This window comes from Cavia porcellus, unplaced genomic scaffold, assembly GCF_034190915.1.
Source record: "Cavia porcellus strain 051 isolate PalLab524CR breed Dunkin Hartley unplaced genomic scaffold, mCavPor4.1 scaffold_2, whole genome shotgun sequence".
Classification (NCBI taxonomy): domain Eukaryota; kingdom Metazoa; phylum Chordata; class Mammalia; order Rodentia; family Caviidae; genus Cavia; species Cavia porcellus.
In genome coordinates, this window is record NW_026947485.1 from 112,701,927 (window position 1) to 112,721,608 (window position 19,682).

At 46.7% G+C, this 19,682-nt stretch overlaps 1 protein-coding gene across 1 annotated transcript in view; it reads right to left on the reverse strand.

Moving 5' to 3' along the window:
* The window catches only part of Parm1 (prostate androgen-regulated mucin-like protein 1), an 80,367-nt gene that overhangs the window by 40,893 nt on the left and 19,792 nt on the right, over positions 1-19,682 (reverse strand). The window lies entirely within an intron of this gene.

The following is a 19,682-nucleotide window of genomic DNA, read 5'->3' on the forward strand; positions in this document are numbered from 1 at the left end:
GTGTTCCCGGTATTCTGGGTTTGGTTACAACTTTATGGCTCATTTGCATAGCTTTTATTGATTTGCTTTGTCTTTTGTGGGCTAAAGGGCAGCAAATATTTAAGTGCATGGCATACAGTAACCACAAATGATCTGACTTCAGAACTTCAATCTTGTCACAGAATAATTAATGTGGGGAAACTGTCTTAGAGATTCATATCATGACAACTCATGTCACTCATGGATGTGATGGTGTCCATTTTAAGAGCATTTTGATGTTGTTTTAGTTCAAGGGGCTTACTTTAGAGATGAAGGATGCATCAACCATCCTTGAAATCAATAGAAATGATGTCTCACACTTGTGGAAATTTGCCTGCGGAAGGTGGAGGAGGGCTGTTTCCTTGGCGACCTATTCCTCCCCTCCCCACACCAGACCATTGCCTGCTGCTTTCCAGCTCTCTGCCCTTGGCCTTCATGGCTGCCTTTCCTTCCCTCTGTCATTCTATCAGAGGCTGAGTCTGGAGCTAGGTTCTCTGTCCTCTGTGAAGTCTTTGCAATTCTTGTAGCTCCCACTGAACTTCCTTTTCTCTGAAGTTCTACTGTCTTCACTCTATTCTTTTATTTCTCTTGTTGCGGCACAGCTGATAGGTGACAGCACACATGCAAAGGGCACAGAACCGTGAGATCTGAGGCCTGTGTACTCCTACCCCACAATCGAGACAGACCCATCTGCCCTGTTTCCTCATGTAGTCCCACCGCCCTGCCCTAGCCCTGTCCCTGGACCCCCAGTGACTGGTTTTTTGTCACCAAAAATCAAAAACTGAGCTCAGCATGGTAGTACTTGCCTCTAATCCCAGTACCCTGGGGTATGAAGTAGTAGGATTGACATGGGTTTGAGACCAGCTTGGGCTATATAGTAAGACACTGCCTTCGGAAACAAACAAACAAACAAACAAACAAACCAAACAACAGACAAACAAACAAAAAAGAAACACACAAAAACCTGTCACATATTTTGCTTCCTTTTGTTACAAAATCATAATTCATTGTTTTTTCATCAGACATGTAAAAATTAAGAGAAAACTATTTCATATTTATTCCCATAGAGACTTCAATTTCCTCTCTCCTAGAGTTATTAGCTATACATTGCTGTGTAACAGGTCAGCCCCAAACCCAGTTGCTTGAAACAATATTAGGTCTCAGGTTTCAGGCCTGGCAAGGTCACCCACAGTTGTGTGACACTTAAGCTTCCCCACAGGGCAGTACGCAGCCTGAGAGAGGGCTACACAGCAGAGAGACAGGGAGCAAGAGGAACTCGAGGCCTCTGGCATGCCCTTTGGGAAGGGCCTGGTCCCTGGAATGAAGTCACCAGATTTGTCCCACACAGGAGGAAAAGAGGACTCCGGCAGGAAGAAGCTGACTGTTACATTTTATTTGCACATATACTGTAAAGCTCACAGAACCATGGTATCACTTTTGCTTTTAGATAAAACTTCCAGGGCACTTGGCCCTATTCAGAGTCACAGTTTGGCCTGGCACCAGGTCCCTTCTGCCTGAAAGATGCCCGTGCCACGTGTCTGCCGACAGTGTGTGCTTTCAAAGCATGGAGGCACAGTGGAGGTCTTCTCTGGCCTTTGTTTCTTAAAAGCTATTTGCTCTGGTTCCAGGATTCTGAGTTGAACATTTCTCTTCTGACAGTCCGTTAAATCTGTTGGTATCTCCTCCCTGGCACTGCTTCTAATGAGAAGCTCACTGCTGCTCTGAATGTCACTAGGTACTAAAGGTGCTCTTTCCCCCTTCTTTAAAGATTTCTTCTTATTGCACACTTTTGTTTTCTTATAGATTTTAGACAATTTGATGAAGACGCACTAGGATGAGATTTTCTGCATGTTTCTTTGGTTCACATTTGCTGAGCTTGTTGGATTTGCAAGTTTATAGTATTTTCAAAAAAATAGTAGCCACTAGGCCGCTGAGTATTTTTTTGTCTCTTCCTGTGTTTTGAGGACATAAATATGAAATATACTTGAGATTATCTCGCTACTCACTGCTCCTCTGTGAATGTATTCATTTATTTTTGTTTCATTTTGGTAATCTTTTATTGCTTGGTCTTCACGGTCACTAGTTTTTCTTATGTAACATGTAGGTTCTGTAAGCGCCACTCATTGTGTTCTTCAAACAAATTTATTCTCCAGAGGTTCAGGTTGGCTCCTTAAAAAACTCTTCCTCATCTGTTCTCAGCATGTTCTTCTTTCTTCCCACCATCTTCTTGAACATGAGCAGTATATGTGTCACTGCAAAGCTGTTTTTATTAATTCTAGCATTGCTATCACTTCTGAGTGAGGCTCTACGAACTGTCTTTTTTCTTCACTATTAGTTATATTTTACTGTTTCCTTATATGCCTGGTCATTTTAGATTTGGTGATAGACATCGTGCTATTTATGGTGCTGGCTGTTATTCACGTATTTATCTACATTAGTGGTTTTGAACTTAGTTCTGGCTCTGGCTAGGTCAGTTGGGAACATTTTGGGACTTTCCACCTTCATTTGTGCTCTGCAGGAACCACAGTGTCTTCATTAGTTTGATTCCTTTCTTTAGGCCCCTCTCTCCTGCGTATTCAACGTGGCAGGAATTTCGAGATTCCCCTTCTCTGCCTGCTAGGAGCAGGCATTGTCTACAGTCCTCAATGAGTGTCAAGCATTGCTCTGTGATGTTTGCAATTCTTTCTCTAAATGCAGGAGGGCTCCCTGGAGAATGCACTCACAAGCACAGCACCCAGCTCCGGCTTTGGAAGAACTCTCTTCAGTTCTAGCAGCCGCTCTGTGTGCAGTCTGGTACCGGGTAGTGGAGCTCCCAGAGGTCATGTCCTCCCTAAACTGCTCAACCCAGGACAGCACCGTGCCAAAGCAGCTGCAGGGCTCACTTTGTCTACTTTGCTCCTCTACGGATTACTGTCCATTTTACAATGGCAAGAAATCATTTATTTTGTTTTTTTAAAAGTTGTTTAAGGTCAGAAGTTAAATCTGGTTTTTATTACTTCATCACATTGGTAAATGGAATCTGCTTCACTTGCTTTTTAAATAATCTATGCCCGTGAGGAAGTGCGTTAGAGGGCAGGTATTATCTGATTTCTTTTACACCTAGCGAAATGCTGTACACACACACACACACACACACACACACACACACACACTCTTGTTTAGGAAGTCTGTGTCCTTTGCTTCCTGAACAGCTCATTCATCTGGCCCAGGTCTTGCTCTCTCTCCTCCGTTTTTAGCTCCTCATAATCCTCCACTAACAGGTACTTCCCTTCTCAGAGTCACCTAGGCTGATAGCCTTAGATTTCTCTTTACCAAACATAGAGCAGCAAAATGTCCCCTCCTCCTCCTCCTCCCTACTGCTGCCAGTATATTTCAGTTTGTTAATTGCCCAGTTAATAGTTCCTGTTCTGGTCCAGTTCTGGTTGTTTCTGTCTGTTAGAAACTGCTGGTCATTGTGAGGCATACTGCAAGAACCAATCCCCAATTGACAAGCCATTCTGCTTCTGTACCTCCTGCTTGCTTTTCCCATATAAGCCCTAGACCACCAGAGTTCAGGACCTGATATTTTTGGAATAGTCTGATCAATACCATCGATGTAAGTAAATCTACCTCCAAATTCTGGGAGTCATGTCATTGTTTTTATTTGCCATTGCAAAGCCACACCAGGAGACAGCTGGCATTTATATGCAAAATGTCTAAAATGTAAAAAATTCTACTGTCTGGCAAACTTAAGATTTTATCTTAGTTACAGTACCAAGCTTGGTTAATAGTGATTACTTTGGCCTACTCCCTGCCTTTGGTGCTGGTCCTGCCTCTGCTGGGATTCTCAATGCCTTCCCAAAGCAGCTAGCGGCCCCGGAGTTGCCTGGATGGTCCTAAGTCCTTGTCTGTTTGCTCATAGTCAGAGCCTGCCCCACACTGGCTGCTTCTGATGCTGTTTTCATGCATGTACGTTTCACCACTGGCCATGTTTAAACAGTGCTGAGGCCAACACATCCTGGAGGAACTCACTGATCTGCATTTGTAATGCAGCTACATAACTTCTTCCTTCCAGCTGGAAAACCTGGTTTTGCAGATGAAGATCCCCACGAAATCAGTCCACCTGTAAAGTCATTCCATGAAGCACCTATTGCAGTGCTGTCAGAATTTGCTTGCCTAAATTAAAATCTGGGAAGTACTACACCCTTCCACATGTGCCATCTGCTCCCACTGCAAGACCTGTGGGTTCAAAACCCATAGTCCTGGCCCATCCAACCTTTCTCTGTGGCTCTTATTTTCATTAGTGACGCTTTTAATCTCCTAATTATGTAAACTCCAAGATCATGAGGCATCTTTGACACCTTGACCTTACTCAATGTGTTTCCTAGTTCCAGCAGCGTAGAAGACCAAGTGGACGGCTCTCCTTGAATGCAGAACAAGTGGCTCTGCATTAGTTAGACCTGGCCCTGTCTCCAGGTACTGATATGTACAGGGCTGGCTGTGCTATTTACTTCTCCCTTCATTGGGCTCTATGCAGTGCAAATAAGGCTGGCTGAGGTGCTAATGTGGAATCTTTAAGGCCAACGAACAATTTCCTGTTTCCTTGCATGGTGTTCCCAGTTAAACAGTTGAATGCAGTGGGAGGGCAGAGCCAGAAAGCTCCGGGAATGTCAGCTGGGTAGTAGCATCAAAATAAGGGGTATGACTTTCCAGCTCACGAAAGTTTACATATCCGAGACTAAGCAATAACCCTAAATTCACTCATTCGCTATGCCAATCGAGTTATGCAGACTGCATATCTTTCCCCTGCAGATTGCAGAGGTGCTCACTCTGTCAGACTAGCTCAGCTTACTTTGCTCACGTTCCCACCATCCTCTGTCAGTCATCCTGGAACCACTCCCTTCTTCATGAGACAATAAATCCCAGGAGAGGCCTTGGATCAAGGTCTTTGTCCAAATATTCTTACTTAGATTGACCATAGGACCCTTGGCTGCTCATAACTTTGAATATGTCTTAGTGTCTTTACTCCTGTCATTGGTTACACTGGAGGTGGTAGATTGGAATTAACTTGCTGGGGTTCCAATCATGTTTCAATGAGATTACAAATAAAACTTTCCAGACTGTGAGGAGGGTTGGAAAAAAGATTATAATATTTGATACTTGGATTACAATACAGCAGTTTTTTTTACCCCAACAGTTTTATATGTCATTTCTCCTGTGTGATAGAGACCTTTACTCTTCAGTGTTGGCACCGTCATCTCTTTCTCCACACTTCCATCTTTACTCTCTGGCTGTGAGGCTTTGTTCCTGATACTCCTGCATTAGGCATCACTAATTTAGTCTCTACAACATTGCTAGGATATTGTGAAATACATATTTGGTCTCTGTGCCGTGTTCTGACACAGAGTTCCTAAACTTTGGGACTCTCCAGTGATCACCACCTCTCCTGTATGTTAATAAGAAGACTGATGGCGCTGGATGGCATCAGAATGGGGACTGTCACCAGAATGTTCAAGGCATGATTCGAAGCTCAGGACTTTCAGCCCCATCTCCCAACCCCCACCTCCAGGCACCTCTGCTAAAGGCAGAGTGGGTCACTAGTGGTTAATAGTTTAATTAATCATGCCTACGTAATGAAGCCTTCATAAGAGTGAAAGGGGTGAGGACTGGGGTGCTCCCACAAGTGGGGAGACCTGGAGGGTGAGGTGCTGAGATCGGGTAGGGGGCCTCTGTGCTCCTTCCCACATTTCTTGTCCTGCAGCAAGTGCCTTTATAATGAGCTGTCAAATACATTTCCCTGAGTCTGCAAGCCACTCAAAGCTGAGCAGGTCACGGGAACCTTCATGGAGACCCTGCTTCTCGGGATTGGTGTCTGAGGAGGACGGTGGTCTTGTGGGGCCTGCTGCTCCTTCCAGGCAGCTGGCATCTGCATTGAATTAATTAGGGGTTGCTTGACTGGTATCCAGCAGAGAATGTGTCTGAGGAGAGAGCAGCTGGGCTGCTGGTGGGAAAAATCCCCACACATCCTGGTGATGGTGGGGAAGGTGTTTCCTGTTTATCCTGAAGAGTTCCTTGAAGACAATTGGCCAGAAGACTTCAGAAGTTCTAGTGACCTCCCACTGTCCCCATGCATGACCAGCATGCTGGCCCTTCTCTTCAGGGTGCTGCTGCCTCCAGAAGCCTTTCAGGTAGCCCCACCCCATACCCACTGCTTCCAGCCAAGCTGAACTCTTTCTTCTCTGGAATTAATCCTGGCCAGAGCAAGGCAGCTCTCAGCCCCTAATCTAGTTGTTTTCTATAAACTCCACTTCTGCAAATATGAGGCTTTGGGGGACACCAGATACAAACCACACCAGCACATAGTAGGAACTATGTGGTACGCACACCCTACGTAGTATGAAGTTCATCCCCCCTCAAGCTAGTTCTGTTTCTTTGGAAACAGGAAAACATTTTGTTTTTCCTTTTTTTGAAAAAATTTTTATTTTTATTAGCACACGCAGTAATTTTGGAAAGTGATGCTAGGGAGTAATTTCATGCCCTTCACACTAAACCACATTCCATTTATTATTATCATTATTTTAATTCTTAGACAGGGTCTTGACAGCTTTTGAGATAGCTAAATTATTAAATTGCTCAGGCTGGGCTTTAAATCATGATCCTCCTGGCTCATCTGCCCAGCATACCATCATGCCCAGGTAGAAAATAGGACAAATTTTACCTCAGGGAGGCCAGAGGGAGGAGATAATTAAGTGGCCACGAGAGTCCAGGCATGGGGCATTGTCAAAAGGTAAACTCTGTAGGGCCAAGAACAAGAAGAGAGGACGCACAGGGACTGAGTGCAAGTAAGGGACCAAAGGAAGAGATCTGGGGTACAGAGGCTGCAGACAGGTGACCTCAGCCAGTGTGCAGGAGAGGGGGGTCCCTGACAGCCTTGGGACAGCGGTCCTGTCCACGTCCAGTGCCTAGAGTGTCACCATGTCACCAGTGTCAGGGACAGTGTTCCCAAGGTCCCCAAGGTCTAGAATGGTAATGTTATCTGTCAACTCTATGGGCTATGTGCCCGCCCCCCTGATGTTGCTTGGTGGAACTAGCATTGGAGAAGGGTTTCCTTCCTCACAGTGGCTGGGCATCACATGGCACTTTGATGGTGGATAGAACAAGGGTAGAGGGAGGAGGACCTCACTGCTCCTTTTCTGCTTCCTGGTCCAATCTGAGAACTCTCATCCCCTGTTTTTTGCCTTCAGACTGCACTACAACATTGCTTCCTGGGATTCCGTTCCATCACACTCACGAGAATCACACCGCTGGCTTTTCTGCTTCTGCAAACTGCAGGCAGTGGGTTGTGGAGCTCTTAGACCATGTGAGCCCCTGAGCCAGCTAGTCTCTGTCTCTGGATCTATCTCTCTTTTTCTGTCTCTGTTTCTTTCTCTGTCTCTCTCTCTGTCTCTCTGTCTCTTTTTCTCTTTGTCTCTCTGTCTCTCTGTCTCTGTCTCTCTCTGTCTCTGTCTCTCTCTGTCTCTCTGTCTCTGTCTCTCTCTCTCTCTCTCTCTCTCTCTCTCTCTCTCTCTCTCTCTCTCTCGTACACATACACATACACACACACACACTGTAACCTATTTATCTCTCTTACCCTAACCCAGGATCCCAGAGTTGAAGCCTGAGAGTGAAGACCTGGATTCCGCAGGTATTCTCCAGTACCTAGAGGATTTGTGTTGAGGGAGATCAGATGAGTGTCCCATGTCTGGAAAACATTCATGCAACGTCACAACCCTTGGAGGTGTGCACTCCTGGGGAGGCTGGGAGACGCTCTAGGTCCCAGTCTCAAGTAGGCTTGGGGTTGAGCTCACACCATGCAGCTGAGAGCTCAACCTACAACAGCCTCTGAAGGTCAGTGCTATCCACTGACCATGCCTTCATCCTGCGGGAGGGTGGCCGGGAGGTCCTGGTTTATTTTCAAGATGCTGCAATCTTTATGGAGGAAATAAAAGTATTTTAAATGCTGAGATAGGGTATTCTCAAAATACTTTGAATGTCTGCTTATATTTATTGGAAAAAAATGTTACTCTCTTCCATATATATTCTTCAGCATCGCCTAGATGTCAGGTTTTATTCACTTTTCTACTGCAAGTTTATGCTCCACACAATGTGTTTATGTAACAACATCCAGGCTTCATACTTTGTTGATTGAAAAACAAAACAAAATCAAAATTTAAACCAATAAAAATATTATACAATGGCCCTAAAAGAAGTCTGGGAATGGGAAGGAGTAAGTTTAAACACTTGCCACAGGCCTACAGAAGGTCCCTTCTCAGATTGTGGCATTTACTTCACAGAGCAGCACTGAGAGTCATGACTGATTCTTCACTTACAGATGGCACAATGTGGTTTGGGAGCTAAGGACTCCATGGCACTTATGGGGCGCCGTCAGAGATCCCAGCCGAACTTGGACTGAGAGGAAGCCTGTCAGGACCTTCTCTGTCATACCATACCGGTATCTGGCTGCTCCTCAGCCTCCTGTCTCCTGTCCCCATTTCGCCTCAACTTGCAGTTGCACAAGGGCACCCACAAGACTCCATCACAAAGGACTCCGTATTTCAAGAGAATGATCCAGAGAATGAGGAGCCTTTCTCAGAGTGTATACCCCTCTGCATGGTGCGCGCTGCTCTGGCTTCCCTAGGAAGATTTACTGAGCATGCTAAGCAATAGGTTTCTCCAGCATACCTTTGGTGACATAAAACTCTTTACAGCCCAAGGTTTCAGCTTGCTTAACGCTACCGGAAGACTGAACTTTGAGAGCATTTGGGTTCCTCTGTGGAGGTTTCAAAAGGCAAAGCCCTGAGACAGGCTATGACTTAGACATGTGTTTCCTTCTGAAATGGCCTTACTGCTAGGAAACACAGAGTTTCAGAGCCCAGCATTGAACAGTAGTCTTTGAAGGGACACAGAAAGGCTCCAAAGCCTACTGGAGGGCTGGTGTTGCAAAGGAAGGCTTGTCACACACATTTTTCTTTCACATTTCACATAGAAAACAAAAGTAAACAGATCCAACACTTAGGGTGAAAAAATCAGAGATGTCACCCATAGACCATCTGCTGCTCTGTCTCCATGGCAACGGCAGCAGCATCCTCCCAGCACTGCATGGCTTAGTGTTCCTGGCTGACTCTGTTTTGATGCAGAGATGCTCACACTCCCGATCGCACTGTGCAACCCTAGCCACACTTTGCTTGGTGACCTCTGGGAATTCTGTGGGGTGAGAAGGTGTCTGGCATCAGGTCACTGTGCTGTGGCTCAGAAAGCTGTCCTTTTGCCCTAGAGGGGGTGGGCATGGTTCCACCAATCAGCACCACAGGACACCCTGGCCTTTTTTGGCAACTGGGATTTCCTCCCAGAAGGAAGAATCTAGACTAGGCTGGAAGACAAAAAGAATCAGAGGCAAGGTCACAGGAAGGTTAAACCACATTCTCACTGATCCCACAGGGAGGGAGTAACACGGAGCTCAGAGTGGAAGCAGGCAGAGGGCCCGCCTGACCCACTGAGTTACTTCTAGGTAGGCAACCTCGGCCAGGAACCAACTCTACAAAAGTACTCATTTTTGGATGCACCATCATTCCGCATCCACTAAAAAAAGAGACAAATACCCTTGTGGACTGTGTTGTGGCCTCAATTGTGAGGGACTCCTTAGTTTCAGTGGTGGTGAATATTTAAAAAAAAGATTCTAAACCAGTTATGCAGAATTGGTGAGCTGGGGTAAGCATGGCCCCAGTGTTCTGCACTTGCTTGAGGTCTCTTTTTCCTCATACAGTGCGGCTCTATTTCCCACTGCAAACCTCGGATGCAGGGGGTGGGAAGTTAATAATCAGGAGGCGAGCCAGGACTTGGACCCAGCTCGATTCCCATGCCCCAGCTTTCAAGGCTCTGTGAGGCCTCTCCCTCTGAGGGATTTATCTCTGGCTCTGAAAAACAGGACTAAATTAGTTTGCAGAATATTTTTCTCCTGATTAGATTTTGCTTGTGATAACATGAACATTAAACTGCTGTCCTGCGAACAGGCGGGCAGGCTAGAGCGGCGTGGCTAGCAGCCTGCCAGTGAGGGAAGACCCATCTCCAGGTGGGAAATGTGCCCAGCGCAATCAGAATGCCATGTGCCAGACCGCTGAGTGGCTCCATCAGAGTGGACCTGATGCTTCCTAGAACCGGACCTGCTGGAATGGGCTGGTTGAGATGGGCTTTCCTCTCCAGGCTAGGTCCTCCCTCCACACAGAGATGGAGCCCTGAGAGTCTCAGAGGTGGAAGTCTGCATGATTGGAACTCGAGCTCAGTGCCCAGGGAGCTGACCTGTGATCCTTCCAGCCCCATATGGCCTGAAAGCCCTCGGACTTGAGAAGAGGGGTGGAGCCACCAGAAGCACCTGAAGGACTGCTCCTCTGCAGCGCCTCCTCTGGCCAAGGTGGCACCAAGCACAATCAGACTTGCAGGAGCCCCAGGGAAGTCTCAGATAGCTGGGATGCCAGAACCCAGAGGCAGTGCCCCTCCTGTCAACACAGTGTCCCTGCTAACGTTAGTCTGGGGTGTCATGGCTCCTGACTCTATACAGGAAGCATCCTTTAGTGCAGAACCATCCCCACCCTTGTGACTGCTGGTGCACACAGCAGGAGTGGGGACGGGTCACTCACCCTCTGCTCTGGAGCTAGTATTGGCCACCATACTGAGCCAGAGGCTTGGACAGGAGCAGAGTGGGTACAGCCAGCTGCTTGCATAGGGAGGCCAAACAAATGATTGGTCCTGGCAGTCAAGGCGTGACTGCTTACCCTCACTCTGCTGGGGGCTCTGTCCACCTGCATTTCCTCTGCCTCCACTTTCCTTTCTGGTAGATGGAGGAGACAGGCTCTGAGCAGTACCTCTTTCCTGCAGGTACTGGCTGTATGTAAACCCGACAAACAAACACCAGGCACACAGCCCTGGCCATGACCTGCCCTCCTCTGGCTGCAGAGGCTGTGGTGTGGACGGTGGAGGCAGCCAATGTGGACTGGCTGTGTGCTGATCTGTGACTTGGGTGTCACAACATTCTGGGGCTCCACTGGCCCTCGGTTATTTAGGGGCCTTCTTTAAATTACTTAACTTTCTTTCTCTTGATTCTTGTGGTTTGAATTTCAATTTCAGTTTTTATTGGACCGTGTCGAGGGCTCAGGGCTGGTTTCACGATTGATTTCTGTTTCAATTAATTTAAATATCAGTATATTTCCTTCTTCTTCCTGCTGTTCACATTGACAAATCAGTGGGATGAGACATAAATTTCAAATCTTATTTGAAGTTCAGATGGTATAGAATTCAGGAAGGGCAAAAGTCTGATTACAAAACCCAGTAGTCACATAAAGGGTATGGTTCAGAACCTGAATAAATCAACTTTCTTGTTTCCTGACCTGTACAAATTTAATTATCTAGACTCGATGTTTTCATAATCTGATTTTAAAATGATACAATGTTCTTTTCTCTTAATTTTGTGTTGAGATAAATGCTCTAATTTTATTTGCAGTGGCTGAGGGAAAGTAAAGTTCAGTGTCTAATTTCTGTGATATATTTAGAGCTTTTTTTCTTCTACTTTCTAGGAGACAAAATAGAGGACCAGAAAACAGGCTCAAATTCTATAAATAAATTAGGACTGGCTTGTCCTTAAATATCATAAACTGCTGAGACGAAATGAAGTCATAGGCCTGCATTAATTTTATTTTGAAAGTCAGCTAAGAGATGGTGTTAAAATTTAAAAGTTTTGCAAGTAGGAAAATTAAAGGAAGGTAGAAAACCTATAACATCGCAGAAATAATGAAACACCTATATTTTCTTGTCCACTTCTTCCAAGACAACGGGATTCTGTGTTGGCTGCTTTATGCACATAAGTAACTGCCAGAGTCCTGGGGCGCCAGTTAACAACCTGTCCCTGTGTTGCTTGTTAATAATGCTTACATTTACACAGTGCTCTAGCCACTATTTCACCTTCTCCATAGCCTAAAACATCCCCCAGGGGAAAACCACAAGTTAAATATCAGCAGAACAGGAAGACCTTACAGGTAGGCATGGATTTGGTTGTATTTTAAGACCTTCTTTCATCTCCCTTCAGCATATTTACAAAGTTGGAAAAGTCAGAGCGTGTTAGTCTATAACATTTTCTTTGGAACTGAGACAAAAAGCAAAAGAAATAAAAGAACAACTTTGAACCAGAGTTTGCACTAGCCTAGCCCATGTGCCAGTGCCGGGCACCATTAGCCCTGCCTGCAGGGCCCGGGCTTTCATGCTCCTGTGACAGGAACTGCCCCCTGCAGACAGAACTCTAAGGCCACACCACACCCAAAGCTGGGCTATTATGCAGGTCATTTTGAGCCAGAATGCAGGCCAAAAGACAGCATTGGTTGTGTCTCAAACTGTCTTGCTGTCCTTGTTTTGTCACTTGGCTCTGCAGGAATTACCTCCTCCAAGAATTACCCAAATGACAAACAACCACGACATTCTGCACCAAGAGAAATAGCAGCACAACAGACGAGTTTATCATTTCTGTGCAGCCCCACATCTGGATATGCTAATACAAAGGAATGCGCAAGACTGGCATGGAAGGAAACAAGTCTTCCTGTCATTCGTCTCCCCTGCCACCCCGCTTCCCTGCCATGCAGGCTTAGGGGTTTTGTGTTCACATTGGATCCGCAGCTCTTGAATCTGCACAGGCATCTTCTGACTGGAAAGATGCCCATTTTTCAAGCCCTGTGGCTCTGGAAGTAGCTGCCTGGTGGTCACAGTCACTGAGCCACCTGCCAAATCCTGTGCCAAATCCCTAAAGCTGGCTGTCTCCAGGCCCATCAGCCGGTCCGTCTCGGGGGAAACTGGCCAGTGTAGCGATGCCAATGCTGAGACCCGGATGCTGGAGGTGAAGGTGCAGGAGAGACCTGCTCAGGACTCCGGGATGTAGCCACATCATGCAGCAAAAGTCAAGCTTTTGAGTCACCTGGGCAGCACAGGCACCATGCAAGTCAGTCAGACAGTCCTTCTGGGACTGCTTGAGACCTGGACTCTGCTGGGCCACACTCAGCTCTCTGAGCCCCTTCCAAATCAGCCTCTGCCCTGTCTTTGGTCTGCCTGTCCCAGTCTTCACAAGAGTCCTAATCAAGTGAGGACCCCCACCTTGCATGGCTCACCGGGTTCCCCTTCTCCCACCCGGATCCCCCTGGGTTGATTTGGTTATAATCCCTTATTCTTGAAATCTCTGCATGGTGATTTTATGTCCCCTGACATCCCCATGGCATACGGGCCATAAATGCACTTTGCCTGTGGTAGCACCAGAGAGGAGCTGTTCCTCTCCCCTGCTGAGTTTGAGTCCACACCATGGTGATTGCCGTGTCGTCTTCCTCGTCATTTCAGCAAGTATCACAACTGCTCTACCTTCACACACAGTGACAGCTCTGTCACAGGAGCCAAGTGTTGGGACAGTCTGGTGACAACAAGTGTCACTGACCCCTCAGCAGAGAACTTAAGGTTTTCTGTTTTTGATTATTCTGTTTAAGTAAATTCTTCTTCAAAACTTCCTTTTATTTGTTTCCCCCACTTATTTGATAAGGGAACACACTGATTTTTTTAAGTTCTGAGCCTTTACCTTTTAATTAGGTGTTTCTTTTGGAATAATTTTAGATTTCAAGAAAATTATAGTGGTAACACAGACTGTTGCCTGCACCCCTCCGAGCTACCCTGTTACCATTTTACTCCCTTCAAAACTGAGAACCATCAGGACATTACTATTAATCAACATTCTGATTGTATCTGGATTCCACCAGTTCTTCCAGTAATGCCCTCCTTCGGTTCCAATACCCAATCTAAGACCCAGAATGTACTCAGTTGTCAGGTCCTACCAATCCCCTCTGGTCTACACCTGTTTCCCAGGGTTTGCTTATTTGGGTTACCATGACCACCTAGAGGGATCTGGGCAATGTCACCTGTCCTGGGTGGTCAGCTTGCACTGCTCTCTGGTGAGCCTGGGTCTACTGCTCTTGGAAAGACTATCTTCTCATCATGGGACTGTGGCTTTGTGGTGACTTCTGATTTGTGCTACACACTGTTGATGTGGTGACTTCTGCTCTCTGATGGCACAGCAGAAGGTGCCAATGTGCAAAGTGAGACCCACCACCCAAGGTGTCAGGGAGGAATTTTACCAAGGATTTCATGGTGCAGAGTAGGGTGTGGAGGTGGAGAATAGCACATGACACGTAGCAGAGCAAGTGGATGAATGCTCCTTCGCCCCAGGGGAGTCCCCTTTCTACCAAAGCACCCAAGCTATGTGTCTTTCACTTCCCTAGGGAGCTTCTGGGATGCCCAGCTTCTCCCCATGGCATCTCAGCTCTCTCCTGCAGGCCTACTACTCAATTCAGCATGGAAGATACTAAAATCAGAATGATTTTTCAATCCAAATAATTTAACTTTCTTTTCATAAAGCAGTGCTTACTAAACCTGTCAGCAGGAGATATCTTCCAGGCAGGATCCACTCGTCCAAAATGAGCTGGCGAGCTGGGCAAGTTGACCAGCTCTTGGTGTCTCAGTATGGGACAAGAAGAGCTTACAGTCTCAAATGTTCAGTACTGGACTTTCCTGACTGCCACAGAAATTCACTATCAGAAATTCATTACCAACTTGGCTAAGTTGTTTCCCATACTGTCTTCAGTTAGGCCAACCACAAGCTGGTCCCTAAACCTCCTGAGAAACAAGAGACTAACCCAGGGTTCCTAGGAGGACAGGCCTTCTGTCATTCATTCATTCATTCATTCATTCATTCAATGAAAAGTTGTTTTTCTTGTTTAGTTGTTAAATCAATAATCTCTATTCCTGAACACAGTCTTTTCTTTTATTCATCATGTTTTGTGTTAACAAATACTTAGTAAGCTCAGACCAGACCCCAGTGGTAGCACAGTAAATGAAATGGACTCACCCTTTACCTTCACACAATCTAGAGTCTAAGGAGGAGGTGGATATTAAACATATATCTTAAAAATAAAGCATCATAACAAACCATGATGAAATCTTACAGAAAACAAGATAGAAGGATGCAATGAGTGTGTGGTGTGCATGTATATGGGCACACACACGATGGACACACTTGACACACATACTTGATGGTTTGCTCCTTTTGAGTTTGGTCAGGACATGCTTATCTGAGGGAGGGGTGTTTGCAAGACAGTTGAAGAATGAGACCTGGGAGTCACTTGACCTGCCCAAAAGGAGCCCGCAGATCAGACTGAGAGCTGGGCCTACTGGAACATCCTGTGGACTGCTGTGTGCTGGGGTGGAGCTTAGCACAATGTCTGCAATCCTGCAGGGCCAGGCTGTGATCACGTTCAACATAGTGAACGCTGCCACTGGGCGGGCACATTTCCAGGACTCAGGAGGGCAAGGGTTAATTAAGTACTTCCTTGGGGTCACAGCAGAGTAGGGTTTGGTCTGTGAATAAACGGCTGACCCGTCCTCACCTCCTTAATTATCAGTCTCCATTCCTTCAGTGCCCACACCCAAGTTTCTGGAAGGGGAAGAATGAGGTAGCCAGACTCCCCAATCCACCCAGACTCTCCAACACCACCTGCCCTTTGCTAACTGGGGTCCTCAGAGCCAAAGACTGAGGTTCCTTCTGCAGTGGCACAGCACAGGCCTCCGTTCACCCACTGACTTCCCTGGCCTGGTTGCTGCAGACTGGAGTTTGTACTTGGTTGTCTTAGTTTCTTGCTCTGTCTTTCTCTTCCTCCCTCTCTCCATATTTTTTCTCTCTCTCCCAGTTTGGTGGAAAGATCTCTAATACACATTTGGGGAGGGGATGTTTAAAAGTAGGCTTTTTAACAGTGTATGTGTGTAATTTGGTGACATTAATTACATTCACCATGGTGGTCAGCCATCAGCACTCCTTCGCACACCTCCCATCACCCCAAACAGACTCTGCGCCCCTGAGAGATGGCGCCCCTTATGCACTGTGTGTCCAATAGGCTGCCTTCTATCACTTAGCAGGGTGCGTTTAAAGCCAGTCCATCTGTGCTGCATCACGGATCAGAGCTGCATCTCTGGCGGCTTGGTGGTATTTTGTTTTGTATATATTCCAGACCATCTTCCAAATTTCCCCCAAAATAAAGTCTAACCAGAAAGAAGCATGCCAGTTACAATCAACCTGCTCTTGCCTTGCCTGCCATTACAGTGGCCACAGAGCAATCAAATGGTGATGTATAATCTCCGGTATGACTCTGGCCATCTCCATGGTAATGACCAGCGAGGGCTGGTTTCGGTTAGGTGGTTAGGTCTTATTTTCAGGGAAACATGGTATTCAATGGCTGATGGACAGCTGGGCTCTTTCCAAGTTATAAATATTGCTGAAGGACGCTGCTAAGAAGGTTGGCATAAAAGTTTAGGAGCCAGTTCTTTTGGGTCTAACAAACACTTTTTTTAAAAAAGCATTTTTAAAGTATGGCAAAATGCATGTTGCATGAGAATTATCTGAATGGTTTCAAGTGTACCACTGAGCAGTACAAAGCACCTTCATGTCATTCCCTGACCACTGCTAGAGCTACTTCATTTTGCAAAGTGAAAACTCAGGCCCCAGTCCCTCTCTCCAGCCCCTGGCACCCATCATGCTGTGTTGTTTCTGAAGCTGATGACTCACACACCTCAGGACACGGAGTGGCTTAGTGGTCGTCTTTTGGCGACTGACTTCTGTAAAGCCACCACTGTGCCCATTTGCATGAAATATCTTTTTCCATATTTTCATGTCAACCTATTTGGATCTCTGAATCCAGAGTCTCTCTCGTGGATGGTATATTTTGGATCTTTTTCTGCAAACTCCATTCTGCCACTCTATGTCTTTTCTACCATGTAGTAGGTGTGGCCATCATCCCGGGCCACTTGCCCCAGAGGCAGAGCACAGGTGGTGCTCTGTGGCAGGGCACAGCTGGTGCCCTGCTTCCATTCCTCCCCAACAGCACCCATAGCAGCTTAGTGCAGCGATTTCCAAGCTGTCCAGAAAGGCCACCTCAGTTAAAAAGATGACTGGGGACCAGGGGTTCTCCCAGGGAGAGGATAACACCCCTTCCCTCCTCCAGCTCCCAGCAGCTCTCACCCAAACGGGAAAGAACAGCCTGTTAGTTGTCCTGGCTCTCCCTGTCCTCAGAGTCATCCAGCCTCCTCTATTTTGAGACATCCTTTTGCTTCTGCACTGTAGAAAAAGCTGAGATAGCCGCATTAAAAAGAAAGAAAGAAAGAAAGAAAATACATCAATTAACTCAGCAAACAAACCAAAGAGCAAACTCAAGTTGTTACCCACACAAAGTGGAGGAAGAGACACACCATTTACTTAGGAGCTTCTGGAGGTCAGGGATGATCTGGGTGAACCTATCTCCTGCAGTCCCCTGTGCTGCCAGGCAGGCCTGACAATCTCAAGTTACAAGTGAAGACCAGACAGCCTCGCATGCAGCACTGAGCAGGAGCAGGAGCACAGTCCTAATGGTGAAGAGACCTGCGTGTGGATTCAGGTGCATCAGCTCTGCGGCTCCATGAGGAGCTCGGCAGGCCTCTCTTCCCGCCTCTCCTTCTCCTCTCCCCCTCCCTTCCTCTCTCTTCTCCTTTCCTCTTTTCATTTTTCTCTCTCTCTCTCTCTCTTTTTTTTTTTTGTGGTACTAAGGTCATTCTACCTTGAAGGAGTGTTGCAATGCTGGGGGGTTGAACCCAGGCCCTCTCTTTGACGTACATTCCTATAAGTGTATATATAGAAATAACTAAATAAGTTTATTTACTTATTTTGAGTCTTGGTCCAAATTGTTAAATTGCCCCGCTTGGGTGTAAACCTGTGATCTTCCTGCCTCAGCCTCTTGGATTACAGGTAACAGGACTCGGAGGGAGGCTGCTTTCCTTGTCAAAGACTGTTAACATTTCTTCAAGTTGCTGTTTCTTCCTTTCTTCCTTTCTTCCTTCCTTTCTTCTTCCCTCCCTCCCTCCCTTCCTCCCTCCTTCTTTCCTTCCTTCCTTCCTTCCTTCCTTCCTTCCTTCCTTCCTTCCTTCTCGGGACAGGATTTGAATTCAGGGCGTTGTGCTTTGAGTACCTTTCTGTAACAGATGAGGCCCTCCAGAGCCAGCCACTGGGCGCTGAGCAAAGCCCCTAAGTCGTGTTGAGGGGGCTTCCGTGTGAGCTGGGTAGCCTTCCTGATTTTAACCCCATTTTTGGACGCTTCTCTGCCTTAAGTGTTCCCGCCCAGCAGCGAAGGCCATGCCAGGCAAACAGCAGCAGAACCCGGGACTGCGCATGTGCAGGAGGGCGCCCATCTCCACTCTGATGCGTTCTCCCGCAGGAATGTGCATGAATCACTGGCTGAAGCCCCTCCAGTTCTTTGCTCTGGGGACTCTGTTCAGGGCTGTTCCCAGCACTTGTGTTTCCCGTACAATCAATAAACACACCTTCGTTCTTTTTTCCTGGGCTCTGCTAATGAGTATTCCCTCTCGGGAGAATCCGCTGTGTTAGGTCATAGCTTTGGGCAAAGGATGGAGCCTCATTAAACCTGCTTTCGCGTCTGGAAATAGAGTCCAGGAGGACCAGACTTGCAGGGCTGGAACATGGAAATGTTTGTCAGGACCCTCTTAGAACCACTGGAGCCATGCTGCGTCTAATAAACCTGAGTTCCCTCTCTCTTGCGTTGCTGGGTGGAGCCGGCGCTGAGCAGAGAATCCAATCCGAGCTCCCACTTGCAGCTCTGAGTTTCGGACCTGGCTGAGACCCCCCCCCCCCACTCTGTGCGCTTGCGCAGCCTGACTCCTATGTTGGCGCTGCCCGTGTGACGCACAGCGCTGTTGTTTTTACGACCAGACGCAAAGCTCCTAGAAGGCAAAAACCAAAGTATATAAATCAGGCGTAACCTAGCGTTCTGGTATGATTTCAATGTAGCTGACCTTAAAAACATCTCTGCCAGCTGCTTCACATCACAGGCCTATTTAGGAAAAATGGTTTAAAATTGACAAAAAGTAACAGAAGTATTATGCTTCAGTTTCTACAAACTTTGCGAAAGGTCACTGACTTAGGGAACACCAGTGGCCTTTCAATCCCTAAATGTTTCTTGCCATTCACGTTTTGAAACAGGTTGTGTTTTATTCTGGGAAGAAAAAAAAAATACAAGCCCACAAAATAAGTTGTGTAAAGGTTACAAGTGAAGACTTTATTCACCGTGGTTTTCTTGCTGGCTGTGGATACATGCATCCTTTGTTTGCTTGGTTTAGGGAAAGATTTGGTACTTTTAGAAAACATCTTCAGATTTAGACTTGAGAGAACCCACTGTTTATTTCAGGATGGGATTCTTTTGGAGACAGCCTTGTCTAGGGTGTGAGTCCATACAAATGCCTCCCCCACAAAAAGGCCACCCTCACACTTGCGGGTCTCAAGGCCCAGAGAACAGTATGAACGCCAGGGTGCCTTGAACAAGGGGAGCTTGTAGTCACGAGAACAACTCTGGGCTTAGCCCCACACCTGTGTGACTGCTCATGGGGCTCAGTTCTACCTCTAGGTTTCCTCATCCTTACCAGCGAGAATTCAGCTGACTGTCAAAAAGCCCATGGAGATGGAATGTCATGCAGTTCTTGAAAGCTCAGGAGGAACCCACAACATTTTAAGGCATTTCATTAGAATTTAAAGAGCAGGA